Source organism: Rhinoderma darwinii, unplaced genomic scaffold, assembly GCF_050947455.1.
Source record: "Rhinoderma darwinii isolate aRhiDar2 unplaced genomic scaffold, aRhiDar2.hap1 Scaffold_3317, whole genome shotgun sequence".
Lineage (NCBI taxonomy): Eukaryota > Metazoa > Chordata > Amphibia > Anura > Rhinodermatidae > Rhinoderma > Rhinoderma darwinii.
This window is the reverse complement of record NW_027463398.1, coordinates 38,135-53,542: the sequence shown is the minus strand read 5'-3', so window position 1 is coordinate 53,542 and position 15,408 is coordinate 38,135. Positions and strand designations below refer to the sequence as shown.

General features: G+C 48.7%; 3 non-coding genes and 2 pseudogenes across 3 annotated transcripts; all 5 read right to left on the bottom strand.

Moving 5' to 3' along the window:
* Positions 1-968: 968 nt before the first annotated feature.
* Positions 969-1,160, bottom strand: LOC142704387 (U2 spliceosomal RNA). Its single transcript, XR_012867862.1, has one exon. It is a non-coding gene; the product is annotated as a U2 spliceosomal RNA (small nuclear RNA).
* A 4,341-nt stretch (positions 1,161-5,501) lies between these two features.
* LOC142704405 (U2 spliceosomal RNA) lies at positions 5,502-5,595 on the bottom strand (annotated as a pseudogene).
* Positions 5,596-6,885: 1,290 nt separating this feature from the next.
* LOC142704383 (U2 spliceosomal RNA) lies at positions 6,886-7,073 on the bottom strand. Its single transcript, XR_012867858.1, has one exon. It is a non-coding gene; the product is annotated as a U2 spliceosomal RNA (small nuclear RNA).
* A 5,543-nt stretch (positions 7,074-12,616) lies between these two features.
* On the bottom strand, positions 12,617-12,718 carry LOC142704399 (U2 spliceosomal RNA; annotated as a pseudogene).
* Positions 12,719-14,008: 1,290 nt separating this feature from the next.
* LOC142704416 (U2 spliceosomal RNA) lies at positions 14,009-14,199 on the bottom strand. Its single transcript, XR_012867874.1, has one exon. It is a non-coding gene; the product is annotated as a U2 spliceosomal RNA (small nuclear RNA).
* Between the last annotated feature and the right edge of the window lie 1,209 nt (positions 14,200-15,408).

The following is a 15,408-nucleotide window of genomic DNA, read 5'->3' as shown; positions in this document are numbered from 1 at the left end:
CTTGTATCAGCTTTAATCCAGTCCTGTGCTGCCTGCTGAGCAGCACTGAACAACACTGCCTGGGCCCAGGCTTTTATCTCTGAGGCAGGCCCCATTATGATGTCAGAAAGCTGGCTCTGGAATCCTGAGGGCTCCACTATGACACGTGCAAAGTTCCGTCTGAACTTTATATAAGACTGTGAGGCTCAGTCAGTCACTCAGTGTTGCCTGAGAGGGCAACACTGCAACAGCCGGCCGCCAGGCTGTCTTTTTTTTGCACATTTATTTGCCTCCAGGAGGCCACAAGAGGGAGACAAGGGACTGCAAAATGGAAAATAGGCATCCACCAACTTTACAGACAACTTCTCTTTGCTCCTACAACCTCCATCCTTGCACAGTTTGTTATTCTTCCAGGTAACATAGTAACAAATCCAAATTGCTGCTCTCTTTGTAGGCAAGCAAGGGTTTGTTGCAACTGCAATTCTTACTTCTTCTTGAAATGTAGGGACGACAGTACATTCCATCACATCCACCTAGTGTACACAGGTAGGTCCATTGTGGCGGGTAGGCGGCTGGCTGCTTTAATGGCTGTTTGCTGTTCCCCTACTCCACTCCACTCCACTATTTGACTGTGGTGCTGCATCAATCAGTGGCTGGCTCAGGTGCAGCTCTTTAACTTACCTAGGAGGGAGGGAGGGAGGGCGGAGAGAAGACAAGGAAGGTGAATGAGCTGTTCCAATGTGAAATGCCGGAAACACAGAAACACAGAAGACACACACACACACACACACACACACACAACAAGAGGTGGCAATGTATTCATTAATTGCATTTAATAAATGAGCTCATTATCACACATGACTGTACAAATGCATTGTCCAACAGGTGTTGAAATAATGGGATTAAAAGGGGAGATCCCTTCAGAAAGACAGAAACAATGGCAAAGAGAAAAAACACTTTTGGAATCTGATTTTAGTCAACACATAAGGGAAGGGTGCACCGGTCCTGGAAATACTGCAATACCAGGTCAATGCGTGGAGTGGACAGAGCAAGCTCTATTTCCATCTCCCTGTTCTAAAAATCCATTTAATATATGGTCCCCAGATAGGGGACGTATCAGATATTAAACTGATAAGAACAGATAAGGTTTCAACAAAGTTTTTTATTGGCAAAAATAATATATTTTACAGACTTTTTTTTAAAATTGAAACCACAAGATAAAATCAACAGCATAATACATGAATATTCATACATTTAAATGAATACAAAAGTAATAATAATAAGACCATTGATACAGATGTTATAATAAAAGTACAGAACAATAGCAGGATAAAATTTATACAGGGCATAAAAGACATAAAAGAATAAAACCATTTTTATTTACAATGTTATGGTATTCCACATTTGCAAACACCACATGGATGTTGCTTCTTTTACCCCTAGCTGCTTTTTGTCCCTAAGATAATAAATATACATTTCACTTAGGGCATATTTCACACAATTTTTAACGTCAATAAAATCATGTTTAAAAAGCAGAATGTTCCTAACCTTCCAAATGGCATTCTTAAAACAGTTTAAAATGATCCAACAGACCATTTGCTGTTTAAAACTTGGGCAGTTAAAAAGACCATAAAACACGTATTCAAATTTAAGATCTTTAAGACCGCAGGCCCATTTCAGCAATGGGCCTACCTTCCTCCAAACCTCCTGTGCATATGGGCAGTTCCAAAACAGGTGCATTATCGTCTCGTCGTCACCACACCTGTCTCTCGGGCACTTGGCTCTCGCCACCAGTCCTCGCCTATGCTGGAATTCACGAGTAGGGAGGCACTGGTGAACGATTGCCCAGGCAAGGTCCTTGTGCACATTTGCCATAAATTTCCCGAAAACGTTCCGCCACACCACCTTGGACCTTGCCTGTGAGAAATTTGAAACTGCCAGTGTATCCTCCTGCCGCCTACAGGAGAGTGACACTTTTTTCTGGTCCCCCAATATGTCAGGCTCCAATTCTTGGAGACCTAGGAGCCTGACAGTTTTTTCGAGCACCGCATATTGTTTTGGGGGACACAGAAGCACAGGAGAATTCAAAGGGACACGAAACCATCGTTTAAAAATCATGCCCGTAGCGTACTTTAAAAAGTAGCTAAAAATACCATCAGAATTATATATTTTAAAACAGAAGCAAAAGTATTTAATGTAAAAGAAGTTAAAAAGGTTAGGAACATCTCTCCCGCCATTGTCCTTACATCTGTACATAAAATCACGTTTTAGTTTTTCCATTTTGGAACCCCATAAAAACATAAAACAGATCCTGGTCACTTTTTTAATATATAAAATTGTTGGAGGGAAAACCATAGCTACATAAAGCATTATGGGTAATAAAACAGATTTAATTATTAAAACTTTTCCCTCCATGGTGAGATTTCTCAAATTCCACATTAAAACCTTTTTTTCCATTTTGGCAATTACTGAATCCCAATTGGGTCTCCCATCGTTTTCTTGATTAAAAACAATTCCTAAAATTTTTATCTGATCCTGCTGCATGTTAACTCCTGGTGTCACAGAGGAATCCCATACACCAGTATAAAAACAGTCACACTTATCAACGTTTAATTTAAAACCAGAGGCTTCACAAAAAAAGCCGGTGTTCCTCAATGCCCGTCTCATAGAAGCGGCGTCTGGGCATAGGACGGTGGCGTCATCCATATAGCCTAGGATTTTTACCTGGTTCCCCCTTCCTCCAGGTATGGGCACGCCTCTGATGACTTTATCATCTCTTATTAGGGTGAACAGAGGTTCTATGGCACAAATAAAAAGGAGCGGAGACAACGGGCACCCCTGTTTCACCCCTGATAAAAGAGGAACACCTTTAGTTAAAAATCCGTTGATAGAAATTTGGCTAAAACAGGATCGATATAAAAGCTTAATACGTGTTAAAATAATTTCAGGAACAGCCATCTTTTTAAGAACCATAAAAAGATATTCATGGGAGACCCGGTCAAAAGCCTTCTCGAAATCTAAGGATAAAATAGCAAGGCTTTGACCCCTTTCTTTAAAATACCAAATGATGTCACGTAAAATATTCAGGGACTCAGTAATTGACCTCCCAGGTACCCCACATACCTGGTTTGGATGGATTAATTTATGAATAAAAGGTTTAAAACGGATTGTTATTAGTTTAGCTAAAATTTTACAATCAACGTTTAAAAGAGTAATAGGGCGCCAGTTTTTTAACTGGTCCCTCTCACCTTTTTTAAAAATTAAGGACACAATCCCCCTCCTCCAGGAAGGGGGCAGCTCTTCAGTAATAAAAACTTCCTTATACAATAAAAACATGTCATTCTTTAAAATTTCCCAAAAAGCATGATAAAATTCGATGGGCAGACCATCTTCCCCAGGAGCTTTCCCATTAGAAAAACTTTTAAAAGCAAATAAAAGTTCCTCCAAGGTAATATTACGGGATAAAACTTCCTGGTCTAAAATATCTAGCTTGGCATCAAGGGAATTAAGAACATGTTCTAAAAAGGAAGGATCAATATTTTTCTTGTTAAAAAGAGATTGGTAGAAATTAAAAGCAGAATTTAAAATGCCGACCATAGTGGTTTCTCCTTCAAGGTTTAAAATGACATCTCGTTTATCCATTACCTTTTTGAAGAAGAACCGGGAACACTTCTCGCCATCCTCGAGGTGCTTTACATGTGAATTAAAAATTATTTGTTTCCCTTTCTCTTCTATGGCATATTTTATTTCAGCTTTAAGATTTAAGATATCATCATCAACATCCATACCAATCTCCTTCAATTTAAAAAGTACATGTAAACGTTTATTAAGAACATAAAACCATTGTTTTTTCTCTTTTGCTTTCTTCTTACCTGCTCGAATAAAAAAAGCTCTGATTTTGGGTTTAATGCCCTCCCACCAGTGTAGCATAGGCTGACTGGGCGCTCTATGGGACTGCCAACACTGGTAGGTCCGCACAAACTCCTCTTTAATGATGGGGTCCTCCAGGAGTGTGGTGTTTAGTCTCCAGGGACCCCTACAAGCTTTTTGCTCTCCCTCTAGCTCCAGGTGCACTGAAAGGAGCTTGTGATCAGATAAAATATTTGTTAAAAGCAAACATTTTTTGGGAATAAAACTATTAGAAGTGAAAATAAAATCAATTCTGGAGCTCACTCTTCCATTGGACCAGGTGGGGCCTGGGTCCGCAGGCAAGAGTTCCCTCCAGCAATCTTTCAATTTAAAATCACCAATAAAATTCTTGAGCAGGTAAGAAGTACGGTCAATTTTTCGATTAAAATCCCCACCCTGCCGGTGTTCTCCATCTCGCACACAGTTAAAATCACCACCCACCAGCAGGGGGGTAGACCCAACACAAAACAATGGTAAAATCTCTAATAGTTCTGCCCTCTCCTGTTTGGTAGGAGGGGCATAAACGTTTAAAACACGAATTAAAATTCCATTAAAAAGCAAATGTATTAAAATAGCTCTGCCGGGCATGATTTCAGTCACTGTTTGGATGGAGATAAAACGACCTCGGCAGAGCAATCCAACCCCCGCAGAGCGACAGTCATTTCCACCAGACCAGACTGAGGGGCCTAGTTTCCAGTCCATCTTTAAATCTTGATATTCCAAGTCATTAGGGATTCCACATTCTTGAAGCAGGCAAAGGTCAAAGTCCACAGTCTCTAAAAATGAAAATAAAGCAGTCCTGCGGACAGGGCTCTTTAGGGACCTCACATTTAGTGAGGCGACTTTGATAGGAACCAACATAGTCTTAGTTGAGGTCAGGGTCCGAACCAGAAGAGTCGTACTCGGAGATCAGCTGCGAGTCTGGACCCCCTTTTTGAGGGGTCAATAAATCTTGGATGTTGGTAGGGTCAGAGCCAGATACGTGGGCGGCTCCAACCCCCACACTGCTCTCATCCGAACTCCGATAGGCAGCTTTCCTCCGAACTCCGGACTCCTCTTCCTCTCGCTGTCTCTTTGCAGAATGGCTCCTATCCATCTCCTCGAAGTCGCTCTCACCCATCTCTGGCCCCTGGCTGAAGATATCGCTGATGTCCTTCCTGGGCAGCTGCACAGGGGCCTGTGAGGTCCCATCACTCTTGGCAACCTTTGCCTGCTTACGGGGAGCCTTCATCGCAAGCCCCTCCACAACCGCAGTGGAGGAACTTTGCTCCGACCCCCCCGTTGACCGGAAATGGTCAAAACGAGGCTCCAATCCAGCATATTTTAGGGTTTTCTTAATGGAGCCCTCGTCTGACACAGAGTGTCTCCGCTCCATGCCCACACTCTTGGGACAGGCGTCAGGTCCTACTGCAGAACCTACGGAGCCACGACGCCTGTCGCTAACCACTGCCTCAACAGGGTCCACTGCAGGCGGAGCAGAGGACCTGTTTGCAGAGGTGCCGGTCAACTTATGTCCAGCAGAGTCAGAATTCCTCCTGCTCTGCCTGGACCCGGTGGAATCCCTATGGCCGTCCCTCGAGGCTGACATCGGTGGGCCCCCCGATGGAGCTGTGAAGGACTTTGGCCTGGACCCCTCAGTCGTCAATGCTCGTTTTGGGATAAGAACAGATACTACACTTGATCTTAGCCAAAAGGCCGAGAAGCGATAACCCGAGCGGCCCTTGCCTTGCCCGAGCCTGTCCCATACTGCTGTTCACCCCTTGCAGCGATTCAGCCTACTCCTAGGCAATTCCATGGGGCCCTGCAGGCTCACACACATTTACAGCTACTAAGCGGGAGGTGAATAAAGGCCGGAGAGGAAGCCAGACAGGATTTGCTTCTTTTGCTTGCACCACAATGCAGTGCTGAAAGAGGAGGAATCTACATAAAAACGCCTTCCTGGCAACGCCCAAATGCCCTCCTGCCATGCAGATAAACACTGGCAGCGGCAGCAAGTGCATGCCCACAGCCACCCCTTGTTCCTTCACACCTTGTATCAGCTTTAATCCAGTCCTGTGCTGCCTGCTGAGCAGCACTGAACAACACTGCCTGGGCCCAGGCTTTTATCTCTGAGGCAGGCCCCATTATGATGTCAGAAAGCTGGCTCTGGAATCCTGAGGGCTCCACTATGACACGTGCAAAGTTCCGTCTGAACTTTATATAAGACTGTGAGGCTCAGTCAGTCACTCAGTGTTGCCTGAGAGGGCAACACTGCAACAGCCGGCCGCCAGGCTGTCTTTTTTTTGCACATTTATTTGCCTCCAGGAGGCCACAAGAGGGAGACAAGGGACTGCAAAATGGAAAATAGGCATCCACCAACTTTACAGACAACTTCTCTTTGCTCCTACAACCTCCATCCTTGCACAGTTTGTTATTCTTCCAGGTAACATAGTAACAAATCCAAATTGCTGCTCTCTTTGTAGGCAAGCAAGGGTTTGTTGCAACTGCAATTCTTACTTCTTCTTGAAATGTAGGGACGACAGTACATTCCATCACATCCACCTAGTGTACACAGGTAGGTCCATTGTGGCGGGTAGGCGGCTGGCTGCTTTAATGGCTGTTTGCTGTTCCCCTACTCCACTCCACTCCACTATTTGACTGTGGTGCTGCATCAATCAGTGGCTGGCTCAGGTGCAGCTCTTTAACTTACCTAGGAGGGAGGGAGGGAGGGCGGAGAGAAGACAAGGAAGGTGAATGAGCTGTTCCAATGTGAAATGCCGGAAACACAGAAACACAGAAGACACACACACACACACACACACACACACAACAAGAGGTGGCAATGTATTCATTAATTGCATTTAATAAATGAGCTCATTATCACACATGACTGTACAAATGCATTGTCCAACAGGTGTTGAAATAATGGGATTAAAAGGGGAGATCCCTTCAGAAAGACAGAAACAATGGCAAAGAGAAAAAACACTTTTGGAATCTGATTTTAGTCAACACATAAGGGAAGGGTGCACCGGTCCTGGAAATACTGCAATACCAGGTCAATGCGTGGAGTGGACAGAGCAAGCTCTATTTCCATCTCCCTGTTCTAAAAATCCATTTAATATATGGTCCCCAGATAGGGGACGTATCAGATATTAAACTGATAAGAACAGATTTTTTGATTGAAAATTGCTTTATTGACAATCAATCGTCATCATACAAACATTACTGCGACGCAGCGCAAGCCATGAAGCAGCAAATAATAAATAATAACAGTCGTCAAACATAACATGACAGTATAATACACAGTACAGGCTAGCCTATGCTATACATTACACCACATGCTACACTAACATTCTTGCATTCACTAACGCCAAACAACAAAGCATTACAGACAAGTGATGGGATAGGGGAGTGGGTAGGAGGGGATAGGGAAGGGGGAAATCACAGGCCCGAAGCTTTATTGAAAGACAACACACAAGAAGGGAGAGTGGGGGGGAAGGGGAGTATCAGTCCTCTTCCTCATCGACGTCCGGGCTGTCCCAGGTGGAATAGTCTCTGAGCAGGCTGTGGATCAGCCTGCGGCAGTCCTGGACGGACACACTCTCTCTCCGCAAAATCAGACGGTTCCTGGCAAACCATATAGCGTCCTTAAAGCAGTTCATAAGGCGCCAGGCTTCCTGGATTGCTCCATCCGTGGTATTCCCAGGAAATAGTCCATAAAGTACCGAGCGGTACGACAGTCTGTTCCTGGGTACTGAGTCCTTGAGTTCGTGTTCCAAGGCTTTCAACAGACCCTGTGCAAAGGGGCACTGCCAGAAAATGTGCAAAGATGTTTCCTCCGTGAAGGGGCACCTGGGGCAGTACCGGGTCTTGCACAGGTTGCGGGCATGCATGAATGACCTAAGAGGCAGTCCTCCCTGGATGGCCATCCATGAAATGTCCTTGTGCCCGTTGGTCAACCTGCCAGATGACACGTTAGTCCAAACAGTCTCCAACGTGTCGGCATGAAGCCCTGGAACAGACTCCAGTGAGTCCTTTGCTCTGATGTGCTTGTGGATCGTCTTAGGTTTCCACAAGTCGGGCTTAAGACCCTCCAGTTGATGCTCCCTCACAAACCGGACGACATCTCCGTAGAACCAGGGAGCGTGCCAGTTGTAAGGGAAGGAGCTGTCCCACTTGTCCCAGCCAAAACCTCGCCAGAGGGGAAGGAGGAAGTAGCGGGACATGGCCTTGCCCGCAGAGCCGTTTGCTGTCCTCAGAGTCCTACGAACACAGTCACATACAAAAGCGATCCGCAGCAGAGTGGGAATGTCGGGTATACCCTTCCCACCTTTGCGGGGCTCCTTGTACATAACAGTCCGCTTTACTCTGTCCATTTTCGAGCCCCAGATGAAGCGAAACACAGTCCTGGTAATGGCCCTCGAGACGGTGGCAAGAGGGGGCCATGCCTGTGCAGTGTATTGTAGCACAGGCAAGACTTCGTTACGCAGGACCATTGCTTTGCCCTCAATAGTGAGTTGTCTGAGGCTCCACAGTCCGATCCTTTGGTTGACTTTGGCCAAGCGTTCTTCCCACGACTTTAGGGCTGCACCTTCCTTACCGAACCAGACTCCCAGAATTTTGATGAAGTCCGGCTTGATAGTAAACGGGAAGGAGGCAGGAGAAGGCAGGTACCACTTTCCGAAGAGCATGGCTTCCGACTTCCCGCAGTTGACTTTTGCCCCTGAAGCGCGTCCGAACTCCTCACAGGTCTGGACGAGTGCAGTCACCGAACTCTGGTCAGCGCAGAAGACGGTCACGTCGTCCATGTACAGCGAGCATTTGACCTCGAAGTGTCCTGGACCTGGTGCGGTGATCCCTCTGATCTCTCCATTCTGCCGGATAGCCTCTGCGAAGAGCTCTATAACACAAACAAAAAGGAGAGGTGAAAGAGGACAGCCTTGTCTAACCCCCGACGATACAGGAAAGGGGTCAGTCTTCCAGCCGTTCACCAGCACCGAGCTGTAAATGTCGCAATACATCAGGTTAACATACAAACAGAACAACCTGCCAAGCCGCAGCCTACGCAGAGCCTTACCCATGAATTCGTGAGAGACCCGGTCAAAAGCCTTCTCCTGATCCAGACTGACCAGGGCCGCGTGTGTACGGCGGCTTTGCATGTAATGCACCGTGTCCCTCACCAGGGCAAGACTGTCGGCCACCCTACGGCCAGGAATGCCGCAGGTTTGGTCCGATCCGATGATCTGTCCGATGACAACCTTCAGTCTGTTGGTCAATACTTTGGCGAGGATCTTGTAGTCCACGTTCAGGAGAGAGATGGGACGCCAGTTTTTCAGGTCACATCTCTCCCCCTTCCGCTTATACAAGATCGTGATCATGCCTTCTCTCAAGGACGGTGGCATTCTACCCTCCACCACCATCTCCTCATAGAGCTCCAGCAGGTCCGGACAGATCAAGTCCCCCAGCGCTACATAGAGCTCTGCTGGGAGACCATCACTGCCCGGGGTCCTACCGGGTCTGAAGGATTTAGCGGCAGAGAGCAGTTCCTCCACCGTCAGGGGTACATCCATAGCCTCCGTACCTGCAGGATCAAGATGATTAGTGATACCTGACAGGAATTTATCGGCGGCTTCGGGGTCAGTGGTTTTCCGGGAGTAGAGGCTTCGGTAGTAGTCTGTGACGACTCCCATCACCTCCTTCTTCCCAGAATGCATGTTTCCGGTCTCATCTCGGAGTTCCTTCAGGGGCGTGTGGCCGGCATGGAGTTTCCTGAAAAAGAACGAGTTACATTTCTCACCCTTCTCCAGGTTCTCCACCTTGGAACGAAAGACAATTCGCTTGGATTCCTCCTCAAAGTGCCTTTTCAGGCCCTTTTTGGCTTCCTCCAGCTCCTTCCTGACGTCCCAGCCGCATTGAAGGAGGTCTTGCAGGGATCGCAGCTGACGCTGCATCTCTCTGAAGTCTCTCTTCCTCTCACACGCCTGTTGACGACTTTTTGCCTGAAAGAAACAACGAAATTCAACTTTAACATATTCCCACCAGTCACAGGTTTTGTCAAAGAAAACTTTATCATTCCTCCAAACAATATAGGCGTCTCTAAGTTCCGCCAGTACCTCCTCTCTTTCCAGCAGGGCACAATTCAGCTTCCAGGAGCCAGGGCCGGGAGGAAAACCGTGGCCGATGGCACCCTGGAAGAGAATGGCCCCGTGGTCAGAGAAGAAGCAGGGGATCATGGAGTGCCCATGCTGCTTGACTGCCCGGGAGGTGAACACAAAGTCAATCCGAGAACGAAGTGAGCCATCGGGTCGGCTCCATGAATAGTTCACAGAGCCGATCCCCATGGAGCCCACCACGTCCTGCAAGGATGCTTCGGTTACCATCTCGATAAGCAGTTTGGAACTGACATCCAGCTTGATTGAAGTGCCGGAACTTCGTCCATCCTCTTCGATGGGGCAGTTGAAGTCCCCGGCCATCACCACTGCCCTAGTGGTGGCGAGCTGGGTCCGCAGGGTCTGGAATAGTTCCAGGCGCTCAGCCTTCATAGGGGGAGCGTACACGTTGATGAGCCTAATCGGCTCTCCCGCCCAGGAACCGTCTACGACCAACAAGCGGCCGCAGACGAGCTCCTGGACAGAGTCAACAGTAAATACGCTTCCCCTAATCAGGATGGCAACCCCTGCAGACTTACAGTCGCCCCCACCAGACCAGTAGGACGGGCCATGGGTCCACTGCCTGGCCAGATGATGGTATGACCTGGAAGAGGGGAGAGTACATTCCTGCAGCATAAATACATCACTCGACTGCTTGGAAAGAAAAGTTAGCACCATCTGACATCTAGTCCTATCTCTAACACTCCTCACATTGAGGCTAAAGATGTTAAGTTTAGCAGCCATGGGGGAGAATAAAGAAGGTCAGTGCAAACGATACACCTTAGTTACCAGTCCGGTCGGGCGGATCCTCCTCTCTGGAGCCTGGCGGGTCCGGAAGATCCAGCAGGCCCTCTGACAAAAATTGTTCCAGGATTGTAGCCACCTGGATGTCTGTTGTGAAGTCGATGACCTCAGGTTCAGACACGAGTTCCTCCACCATCTGCTCCATTTCCTCCTGCTGCGCAAGGGAATCTTCGCAGATTTCCACGACTTGTCGCTTTGAGGATTCAGCAGCTGGGCTGTCCCTCACCTTTCTCTTCCTCTGGATGGCACCTGAGGAGACAAGAGGGGGAAAATCCTCCAGGGAGAGGACTCCAGCAGCTGGAGGGGAAGATGTTAGTGCTGCTGGAGCTGGGGAGAAGGGAGGCTGGGTTGGGAGAGGTGCAGGTGACAGGACCACTGAGATGGGTGGGTAGGAGAAGGTGAGAGCCTCAGTGGGGGTGACAGGGGTTGGGGACGGGGGGGTGGGGAGGGCCGGGCGAGGGAGGGTGGGGAGGGTAGGGCGAGGGAGGGCCGGGAGGCGGGGGGGAGGGACTGTCGTCTTCTTACCATCCTTCTTATTCCCGGTCTTCTGCGCCGCTGGAGCTCTGGTTGGGGCGGGGTTCCCTCTGGCCGGAGCTTTCGCCGCTACAGTTGCCCAGGATCGATCCCTCTTCGGGCAGTCCTTGTAGGAGTGGGCTGCTTGTCCGCAGAGGTTGCACATTGTCCGTTTCGGGCAGTCTTTGGTCTCGTGTCCTGTTACCCGGCAGTTCTTGCAGGCGTCCTCCTTGCAGTCCTTCACCGAATGACCCTTCTTGCTGCATCTCCTGCAGATCTGCGGCATGTCCGGGTAATAGATGAGGCCGTAGGAGTTGCCCAGCGAGAATGACTGGGGCAGGTGCTGGAGGCCGTCTTCCGCGCTCGAATCCTTGTTCAGTCGGACGATTACCGACCACTTGCCAGTCCAGAAGCCGAGTCCGTTCAGGATGTGGGTGGGTTCCCTCACCACTGTGCAGAACCGCTTCAGGAGCGTGGTGATGTCTTTGCCGGGGGTGTGTGGGTTCCGCATTGAGACCGTCACCCGCCTTTCCTCTCTTTGGACAGGGCAGTTGCCCACAAAGCGAGAGAAAGGGGATTCAGGCCTCGCCGCTTTCACCATCTCCCAGTACCTTCTGCAGATGTTGATCGAAGCGAAGGTCACGAAGAACATCCCGGTCATGAAGGCCTGGATGCTGATGGTCTCCGGCTTAGCGAAGCCCTGATCCAGGAGCATCTTCTGGCAGAACACTTCTTCCGTCATGTCCGGCACTCTCCCGTCCACCTCCTTGAGCTTCAGGGCCACCGTCTGCTTCATCCAGGGCTCCAGGGTTGGAGCAGCCTGGTTCGGCTTCCTGGTGGCCTGTTGGCCTGAGGAGGCTTCAGGAGGAGATGTCCTGGCCTGGGCCGGCTCACCTGGTCCATCAGCCTTCTCCTTCTGGGTGGCAGGGTTGCTGGTTGAGGCCATGGCTTCTTCCAGCTGTTCCTGTCGCTTGGGGAGGATCTTCGATAGCTCTTTCCCGAAGGGGGCGGAGCTATGCAAATCTTCTCCTTGCTGGCCGAGGTTCTTCCACGAAATTTCTTCCGCAGCGGTTCCTCGTCGAGCTTCTTCTTCTGCGGCCGAGCTTCTTCGAAGATCCCCTTCAGCAGCGGCTCTTCTCCGAAGTTCTCCTTCTTCTTCCCGGCAGCGATCTCCCGGAGCTTCTTCCTCGATGGCGGCTTCTCCCTTCTGGATCGTCGTCTTCGCTGGTTCTTCTCCGCAGTTCGTCGCCGGCTTCGTCTGGAACGCTCTTGGATCGCTAAGCTAGTGTTTATAGCCCCCAGTGGTTCTCCGAGCTATCTATCCTTACAAGGACTGATAAGAACAGATACTACACTTGATCTTAGCCAAAAGGCCGAGAAGCGATAACCCGAGCGGCCCTTGCCTTGCCCGAGCCTGTCCCATACTGCTGTTCACCCCTTGCAGCGATTCAGCCTACTCCTAGGCAATTCCATGGGGCCCTGCAGGCTCACACACATTTACAGCTACTAAGCGGGAGGTGAATAAAGGCCGGAGAGGAAGCCAGACAGGATTTGCTTCTTTTGCTTGCACCACAATGCAGTGCTGAAAGAGGAGGAATCTACATAAAAACGCCTTCCTGGCAACGCCCAAATGCCCTCCTGCCATGCAGATAAACACTGGCAGCGGCAGCAAGTGCATGCCCACAGCCACCCCTTGTTCCTTCACACCTTGTATCAGCTTTAATCCAGTCCTGTGCTGCCTGCTGAGCAGCACTGAACAACACTGCCTGGGCCCAGGCTTTTATCTCTGAGGCAGGCCCCATTATGATGTCAGAAAGCTGGCTCTGGAATCCTGAGGGCTCCACTATGACACGTGCAAAGTTCCGTCTGAACTTTATATAAGACTGTGAGGCTCAGTCAGTCACTCAGTGTTGCCTGAGAGGGCAACACTGCAACAGCCGGCCGCCAGGCTGTCTTTTTTTTGCACATTTATTTGCCTCCAGGAGGCCACAAGAGGGAGACAAGGGACTGCAAAATGGAAAATAGGCATCCACCAACTTTACAGACAACTTCTCTTTGCTCCTACAACCTCCATCCTTGCACAGTTTGTTATTCTTCCAGGTAACATAGTAACAAATCCAAATTGCTGCTCTCTTTGTAGGCAAGCAAGGGTTTGTTGCAACTGCAATTCTTACTTCTTCTTGAAATGTAGGGACGACAGTACATTCCATCACATCCACCTAGTGTACACAGGTAGGTCCATTGTGGCGGGTAGGCGGCTGGCTGCTTTAATGGCTGTTTGCTGTTCCCCTACTCCACTCCACTCCACTATTTGACTGTGGTGCTGCATCAATCAGTGGCTGGCTCAGGTGCAGCTCTTTAACTTACCTAGGAGGGAGGGAGGGAGGGCGGAGAGAAGACAAGGAAGGTGAATGAGCTGTTCCAATGTGAAATGCCGGAAACACAGAAACACAGAAGACACACACACACACACACACACACACACAACAAGAGGTGGCAATGTATTCATTAATTGCATTTAATAAATGAGCTCATTATCACACATGACTGTACAAATGCATTGTCCAACAGGTGTTGAAATAATGGGATTAAAAGGGGAGATCCCTTCAGAAAGACAGAAACAATGGCAAAGAGAAAAAACACTTTTGGAATCTGATTTTAGTCAACACATAAGGGAAGGGTGCACCGGTCCTGGAAATACTGCAATACCAGGTCAATGCGTGGAGTGGACAGAGCAAGCTCTATTTCCATCTCCCTGTTCTAAAAATCCATTTAATATATGGTCCCCAGATAGGGGACGTATCAGATATTAAACTGATAAGAACAGATACTACACTTGATCTTAGCCAAAAGGCCGAGAAGCGATAACCCGAGCGGCCCTTGCCTTGCCCGAGCCTGTCCCATACTGCTGTTCACCCCTTGCAGCGATTCAGCCTACTCCTAGGCAATTCCATGGGGCCCTGCAGGCTCACACACATTTACAGCTACTAAGCGGGAGGTGAATAAAGGCCGGAGAGGAAGCCAGACAGGATTTGCTTCTTTTGCTTGCACCACAATGCAGTGCTGAAAGAGGAGGAATCTACATAAAAACGCCTTCCTGGCAACGCCCAAATGCCCTCCTGCCATGCAGATAAACACTGGCAGCGGCAGCAAGTGCATGCCCACAGCCACCCCTTGTTCCTTCACACCTTGTATCAGCTTTAATCCAGTCCTGTGCTGCCTGCTGAGCAGCACTGAACAACACTGCCTGGGCCCAGGCTTTTATCTCTGAGGCAGGCCCCATTATGATGTCAGAAAGCTGGCTCTGGAATCCTGAGGGCTCCACTATGACACGTGCAAAGTTCCGTCTGAACTTTATATAAGACTGTGAGGCTCAGTCAGTCACTCAGTGTTGCCTGAGAGGGCAACACTGCAACAGCCGGCCGCCAGGCTGTCTTTTTTTTGCACATTTATTTGCCTCCAGGAGGCCACAAGAGGGAGACAAGGGACTGCAAAATGGAAAATAGGCATCCACCAACTTTACAGACAACTTCTCTTTGCTCCTACAACCTCCATCCTTGCACAGTTTGTTATTCTTCCAGGTAACATAGTAACAAATCCAAATTGCTGCTCTCTTTGTAGGCAAGCAAGGGTTTGTTGCAACTGCAATTCTTACTTCTTCTTGAAATGTAGGGACGACAGTACATTCCATCACATCCACCTAGTGTACACAGGTAGGTCCATTGTGGCGGGTAGGCGGCTGGCTGCTTTAATGGCTGTTTGCTGTTCCCCTACTCCACTCCACTCCACTATTTGACTGTGGTGCTGCATCAATCAGTGGCTGGCTCAGGTGCAGCTCTTTAACTTACCTAGGAGGGAGGGAGGGAGGGCGGAGAGAAGACAAGGAAGGTGAATGAGCTGTTCCAATGTGAAATGCCGGAAACACAGAAACACAGAAGACACACACACACACACACACACACACACAACAAGAGGTGGCAATGTATTCATTAATTGCATTTAATAAATGAGCTCATTATCACACATGACTGTACAAATGCATTGTCCAACAGGTGTTGAAATAATGGGATTAAAA